The following is a 7,566-nucleotide window of genomic DNA, read 5'->3' on the forward strand; positions in this document are numbered from 1 at the left end:
TATATATATATATATATATATATATATATATATATATATATATATATATATATATATATATATATATATATATATATATATATATATATATATATATATATATATATATATATATGAGTGTCACGTGAGTGAGGAGGTTTGAGACCTACGAGGGCTACCACCAGCTTACACTAAAGGTAACAATGCTTGTATAGAACTATGCTCACCGAGAGTGGTTAGTTAGGATTAAGTGTCTTTACTGCAAACAAGGGAGGGAGGAACAGGAGGAGGGGGGGCGAGTATGAGGAGGTGAAGTGGAAAGCAGTGAGGCACAAGAGAACGATTTGTTCAGTAGGCGTTGTGCGGGTAAGACGTGTGATCACCAAGAAGTGTGTCTGCTCGCTGCTTTGTCACCAGTCCGATTAACGTCGTAATGTTTTGCGTGTTGGTCTGGTGGCATTCCTCGCGTGGTGGTGTTATTGTTGGACGTCGGGAAGGTCTGTTTGGCACTAAGGGCGTGTGCGTGTAGTGGAGGACTTTTACCCATTTCTCATGAACAGGAGTATTTGAAAATTCCATAATATGTTAGTGGATAGGTGTTGCTTGATAACCGTTAATCCGCATTGTAAGTTGATATTCCGTAGTGACGAAACGCTTTAGTGTTCTATTAATGGAAGTCGCCTCGTAACATGTTTATTGAGGGCAGCACTCCGTGGCTTGGGTGTGCATTGATTGCGAACACTGCAGTGTGGACGTGTTCACGACAGGGCCTCGGTGTGCATTGATAGCAAGGTTCTAAGGTGCTTTTAGTGGCTCTTTTAGTGCATCTCCACCTCTTTCTCGCTGAGCGGTGGCGCAGATGTAGATCAATCTGTCACAAACCTTGATAGCTACGTGTTTTGCTGTTAGGTTAGTGGGATATTGCGTTGCGTGATGGAGTCGTTGGGCGTCGTGACGTTTCAGCCCGTTTCGATTGTGCTGTGAACCAGTGTACCATTAAATGTATGAACATCAGTTTGCTACGTGTAGGGTTGTTAGGTTAGTGGGAATTTGGGTTGCGTGAGGGAGTTGTTGGGCGCCGTGACGTTTCATCCCGAGTTTCGGATGTGCTGTGAACTAGTGTACCATTAAACGAAAAGCATCGGGCCGAGTGTTACCGTTTTAACGTCATGGTACCCCACATTTTGTTTAATAAATAACGTTTCTGATTTTGAGTTTTTGTGTAAAAGCTTAAAGATGGCTGTGTATAGTTATTATTTTGAGGACAATTATCCAGGATTGTCACTGGTGCACTAAGTAGGAACAATCCAGTAACAAGTTTCGGCGTGCTGTGATGCGCATGCTGAGTACAGCACCACACTATACTAAAACTCAACCGTACCTACCCATAGGGCGTTGGCCATAGTTAAGTCCTTAAGTAATATACGCAGTTGCTCTGTGCAATTTGTCACTATATCAGAGAAATGGTCATGGATTTGGCAAAAAGAATGACTTGACACAGCAGGTAAAGGATGTTTATTGATTGATGATTGGTAACTTTGTTCCAGAAGTGTATACAACAAGGGAGAAGTCGGGTCTTGCCGGCCATCCTCTAAACCTGGGCGAACAAGTCTCAGGCGTCAGTCAGATGGAGCACGTCCCGCCACGAATCTGGCACCGGCGTCCCTACATCTGCTCACTACCAACTTGGTAGAGCCTCTGTTTCACTCGAGCTAACGCGTCAGCTACAGCAACGCTCGAGTCAGACCTGCACCCGCCCAAGCGTCTGAGAAGCCCAGGCATCCTCTTCTGTCTGTGTCCATGTGATAGCAGTCCATCTCCAGGTCGCCCTCTTCAAAAGAGGGCGTTGACAGTGGAGACGTGCGGTCCTGGCGGTCCAGCATAGGTAAGAGCTGGGCCGTTTTAACTACTTCACAAGAGGCGATGAGCGTAGGGTATCAGTAGTTGTTCGGTCTTGGTGTTGAAGGTAATTTAACGAGGGTGATAGAAGCAAAACAAGTAAGGTTCGTAATCATAATAGAATGAGGAATACCGGTGATTTTTTTTTTTTTTTTTTTTTTTTAAGTTTGGACAAAGACTACAAATTATGTAGTGTTGGTTAAAATAGAATGCTCTAAACAAATATTAAACAACGCGCACCCACACACCACACCACACCTCGTCTGTCTTACATTTGAGTGTAAGGTTGTTCATGATTAAAGTGTAAAGGTAAACTTGTATTTGTTACAGGTCCTGCCACTACTGAAGAGAGAACCAAACCAGCGTCTTAATCACACCCAACTTGCGGCAAGAAATTTTCTCTCGTTGCACTGGAAGAAGCCAACGGTCTCGCTGCACCTTCCATGGAGGAATTGGACCCTGCCTCGCACCAGCTCTGCCATGGTAACGTACTGCCATCAAGGGAGGACACTGCCTCGCTGCACCTTCCATGGAGGAATTGGACCCTGCCTCGCACCAACTCTGCCATGATAACGTGCTGCCATCAAGGGAGGACACTGCCTCGCTGCACCTTCCATGGAGGAATTGGACCCTGTCTCGCACCAACTCTGCCCTGATAACGTGCTGCCATCAAGGGAGGACACTGCCTCGCTGCACCTTCCATGGAGGAATTGGACCCTGCCTCGCATCAGCGCTGCCCTGACAAGTGGTGCCATCCAGGAAGAGATGACATATTATATTGCCTTGCTTCATCTAACCTAACCTAACAAATACATGTTGCGAATCACTCTTGTAATGTTATTCCTTCCATGTTCTGATGTGCCCACATAACTGGTGTTATACTTTAATAATAAATAAAGATTAAGGAAATTGATGTTGATGCTTTTATGAATTCTTTGCAATCCTTTTTTTTTTTTTTTTTTTTGAGGAATACCAATGAAATGTCTTCGGAAATCTACTCTGAGAATAACGTAACCTCACCTCAAAAGTATTATCCAAATCTACTCAGGACCCTAACCTCACCTCATACAAGTAGTCTAAACAAGTAGTCTAAAAACCAAACCCAACCTAACCCTCATGAGCATCACAAAATCCAGCTTGACAAATTACAGCTGAACAATCCTTTCCTTTATTTAAGGTGTAAAATCTATAAATTAAATATTCTTCAATAAAGCCTGAGGATATATATATATATATATATATATATATATATACTCAATTGGCCTAAATTCGGCAGAAATAGTAAAAAATGATGCCTAAAATAGCTAAAAGTAGTGGAAAATGGGTACAAAACTGCAGAAAAGCTGCAAAATTAGCAAAAACGCCAAAAAAATGCTGTAAAATCCCTGCAAAACGGCCCCAAAAAGTGTGTTAAGTCATAAATACTCCGAAGAGTCTCCGGAGATACAGCAGATGTATATTTGGGTTAAAGATACAATGAAGAGTCTCCCTTCCTTTCCTTTTATTCAATCAACACACAAGACAAGTCTCTGAAAACTCTACCAAAATTTTCAACTTAGAAAATTTTCACAATAGCACAGAATTCACAGAAAATTTTCACAATAGCAGAATCTCTCGAAAATTTTCACACAATAGCAGAATTTCCTTACAAATTTCTGAAAACTCTACCAAAATTTTCAACTTAGAAAATTTTCACACAATAGCAGATTTCACACAATAGCAGAATTCACACAGCAGAATTTCTTTACAAATTTCTGAAAACTCTACCAAAATTTTCAACTTCATCCCACCTATCATTACCATCCATACATTTGCCTAATATAACAAAAAAAATTATATAAGAACATGGGTAGTGTTTTGAGAGCATTTTCATTGCACAAGTCTTGTTGGTATAATTTCTAAATACATTCTGAGACCATTTTCATTGCAAAAGTCTAGGAGGAGCAATCAACTCTAAAATTTAAGCATTTCACAATGGCACTGCTCTCAAACAGCATGTTGTCCCTTGCAACACTATAGTCACCATAAATATACAAAACACAGACCATCATTCTGGAGCCGCATTCTACACAGTCACCCTCAAGTCTCACTGAATGCCTGACCATCACTCCACTGCTGGTCTTCCGGCTCATTACTTGTCAACTTGATATATGTATAGAAAGAAAAAAGCCCTTGACATAATTTTCTACAATTTCAATTGTTTTGACATCATAACACTACTTTGGGAATAGTTAGACTGTGTATCCCAACAATATAAACATGACAAACAGAATTACACAAGACACATGCAGGCCACGCAGGGCAAGGTTTGTTTGAGTTTGGGAAAAACTGATCATACCCCTCTCGGCAGTCATCTGTAATGGTAAACTAGTGCATAAAAGAAGGACATTATTTAGTCAACTTTACAGATATTTATCATTAATTAATATTAAAAACTGTCGGGGATCATGCTATGGTACATACAGTCAAGCTCCCACCATGTTGACAAGAGCTTTAAGACGGTGGTTGGCAGCACTACAACAGATTGAACCCTGTCTTGGCACCTATAAGGAGTCACACGGTTAGGGCCTCTCATACAGGGACTTGTGTCTAAAATACACCATTTTGTCTCGCTACGATCACGTCACTAGCTATGACAGTTTGTAGAACACGGCCCCTGAAATCTTACACAGAACAGTAACAGCAAAGCTCTAAAAAGTTAAGAAACTTACTATTTAATCTGGCTAAACATTCTCACTCAAAAATGTATATAAACCTTATTACACACAACATTTTTTTCCCTAAATGAAAGACATTGACATCAAGGAATGACTGGCACACTTGCTCACAAAGCTACACACACTCACACGCACCTTGCAGTGTTGACTAATATTCCATCTGCAGGAAGTGCAATGGACAATGTTTCATGTCTGTACAATCTGGACTATTAAGACTGACACAACTAGATCATGTTAATAAACAAAGACCTTCAAACAAATCTTCATAATGTAAAATCTCTCATAAGTCACTTTTTATACAATACAAATCTCACAAACCATTACTCCTTATAGCTAAATATACGCTTACATGTAATGAAGTGATTTGGTGCATAATGTTAGGTCATGAAATCTATAAATATGAATGATGACACATAATCCTTCAGTTAAAACTGTGTGAACTACTTTCCACAAAAAAAGTAAGCCAAAACTAATGATGCTGTGAATGTTGAAGCATCCTCCATCCTTGCCACTCCCTGTCTTGCACTCGGCACACACGTTTATGAAAGCAGTGTGCGGTGTGCTGCTGGACCTCCACAAGCCTGCAACAAAAGAAAGGAGTCAACAAAAGTTCATGTTTTGCAATCATTTACCTTCATGTCATCTTGTCAATCTTAAATTGTGAAAACTATTCACTTGTAATCATATTTGTAGTACTGGAAAGATTATAAAAAAAAAAAGACAAGCAAAGCCACACTACTTTTTTTTATGCAAGAGGGAAACTAACCAAGGGTAACAAAAGTAAAAAAAAAAAAAAAGGCCCACTTGAATTATTGCAAGTTCACTAAAAGATTGGTACAGAATTAGCCAAAAAGACAGGGACAAATGTCTTCAAACCTCCCTCTTAAAAGACGTCAAGTCGAAGGAGGATGGAAATACAAAAGCATGCAAGGAGTTCCAGAGTTTACCAGAGAAAGGTCTGAATGATTGAGAATACTGGTTAACTCTTGTATTAGAGAGTTGGACGGAATAAGAATAAGAGGAAGAAGAAAGCCTTGTGCAACGAGGCCGCAGGAGTAAGGAAGGCATGCTGTTAGCAAGATCAGTAGAGCAGTTACCATGAAAATAACGATAAGATAAAAAAGAGATGCAACATTTCAGCAGTGAGAAAGAGGCTGAAGACAGTCACTGAGAGGAGGGGAGTTGGTTAGATGAAAAGCTTTTGATTCCACCCTATCTAACAATGCTGTGTGAGTGGAGCCCCCAAACAAGCAAAGAGTACTTCATACAAAGACAGATAAGGCCCTTGTACAGAGTTAGCTGTTGGAGGGGCGAGAAAAACTGGCGACAATGTCAAAATAACTATATACTTGACAACTTGTTTGCCTTACTTGGAGTGCAGCAAAGTGTGTGTGCCACTCCCTTCTTGAAACTCTGGAGCACCTTCATGTGTTCAATAAAGTGCTGGGCAGGATTACAAAGAGGCGCTTCCCTCAACGCCACGCCACCAGTGCAGCACGTCCTGTGGGGGAAACGCAAACCATCATTGCACTCACCAACAAACACCCAGGGAACATGTGCAATTCAGCCACTCATCCCTCCTTACAGATACAAACACCACCACTTACAAACACACAAACTGCACTCACCAATGCTTAACAAATAAATACAAGTCAGCCACTCATCTCTCCTTCCTCCTCAGACAGAGATGCCTCCACAGAGAAATCAATACCACACAAATCCATCATATTCATCTTTGACAGACACAAAGCTCAGAGAAAAATTGAGAATCTGTACATCTTACAATTCAATCATTTTATCTTGTCTTCATTACAAAATTTCACAAACTTTAACTGTGCACGCACACACACACACACACACACACACACACACACACACACACACACACACAGATAGGTAGTTTATTAGCCACAAATGATATAAACACAAATAATTGATTCTTAAATTTACGTTTCTAGAGTTATTGTTTACAAAACTAAGCTTGCCCTTTTCATATGAGCCCGTAAGTGTAAGTAAAGGAAACATACTCATGTTATTTTGAAATACAAATAGATGTCATTAAAAACTAGGTCACCCATCTCTCTCTCTTTCTCTCTCTCACACACACACACACACACACACACACACACACACACACACACTTCAGTTCAGCTGGTAGTAGTCACCACGCCACCACCACAACCATTGCCACTGCCACTGCCACCACCACCACCACAACACACCACACCACACCACCACGACCACCACACACCAAAACATACCACATCACACCACCACCACCATCACCGCTACATTCACACCACCACCACTATTACCATCACGCCCGTACACCACACCACCACCACTACTACTACCACCATTACCATCACCACCATACACCACACCACACCACCACCACTACTACTATCACTATTACCACCACTACCACTACCATCATTACCATCACCACCATACACCACACCACACCACCACCACTACTACCACCATTACTATCACACACCATACCACACCACCACCACCACCCGCGCTTGCACCCTCTCCAGTCTCCACCAAACACCAACCGGCTCCTGCCCCGCTCCCACCCAGACCAACCCCGCCCCGCTCCAGCCACCCTGCCACCCGCTACAGCGGAAACTATTCTATAAACGTATTTTGTGATTTTCTCGGGTTTTGCATGTGTTTTTAGGTGTTTTCTGGACTCTGGGAGTAGGAGGAGGTGCAGGAGGTGGATATGGAAGGGAGAGGTGGAGTGTGGGAAAGAGGGCGAAGGAGTGGAGTCACTCCCCAAACGTGCCATAAAAACCATCTCGGCGTAGGAGTTCAAATATTTCTCCTTTATAAATGGAGTTGGCGTTATTCTGAGATCTGATTTTTTATTAACAAAGTAAAACCTCGTCAACTATCATGCAGCCCATTAACAGGGCTATACATAATTATAAATCTAATAAATTTAAGTGCTTATCTAATCTGT

At 41.5% G+C, this 7,566-nt stretch overlaps 2 long non-coding RNA genes across 6 annotated transcripts; one reads left to right on the top strand and one right to left on the bottom strand.

Annotated features, from left to right (window-relative positions):
* Nucleotides 1–248: 248 nt before the first annotated feature.
* Nucleotides 249–2,791, top strand: LOC123513684. Of its 5 annotated transcripts, none has more exons than XR_006677428.1 (3): nucleotides 249–345; nucleotides 1,527–1,864; nucleotides 2,209–2,791. It is a non-coding gene; the product is annotated as an uncharacterized LOC123513684 (long non-coding RNA). The 5 variants fall into 5 exon arrangements; XR_006677431.1 differs by having other exon boundaries at nucleotides 302–345; nucleotides 1,530–1,864; XR_006677429.1 differs by having other exon boundaries at nucleotides 335–476.
* Nucleotides 2,792–4,495: 1,704 nt separating this feature from the next.
* Nucleotides 4,496–7,154, bottom strand: LOC123513683. The gene is made up of 3 exons (XR_006677427.1): nucleotides 7,096–7,154; nucleotides 5,966–6,096; nucleotides 4,496–5,176 (listed from the first exon to the last, which is right to left on the bottom strand). It is a non-coding gene; the product is annotated as an uncharacterized LOC123513683 (long non-coding RNA).
* Between the last annotated feature and the right edge of the window lie 412 nt (nucleotides 7,155–7,566).

This window comes from Portunus trituberculatus, chromosome 36 (assembly GCF_017591435.1).
Source record: "Portunus trituberculatus isolate SZX2019 chromosome 36, ASM1759143v1, whole genome shotgun sequence".
Classification (NCBI taxonomy): Eukaryota; Metazoa; Arthropoda; class Malacostraca; order Decapoda; family Portunidae; genus Portunus; species Portunus trituberculatus.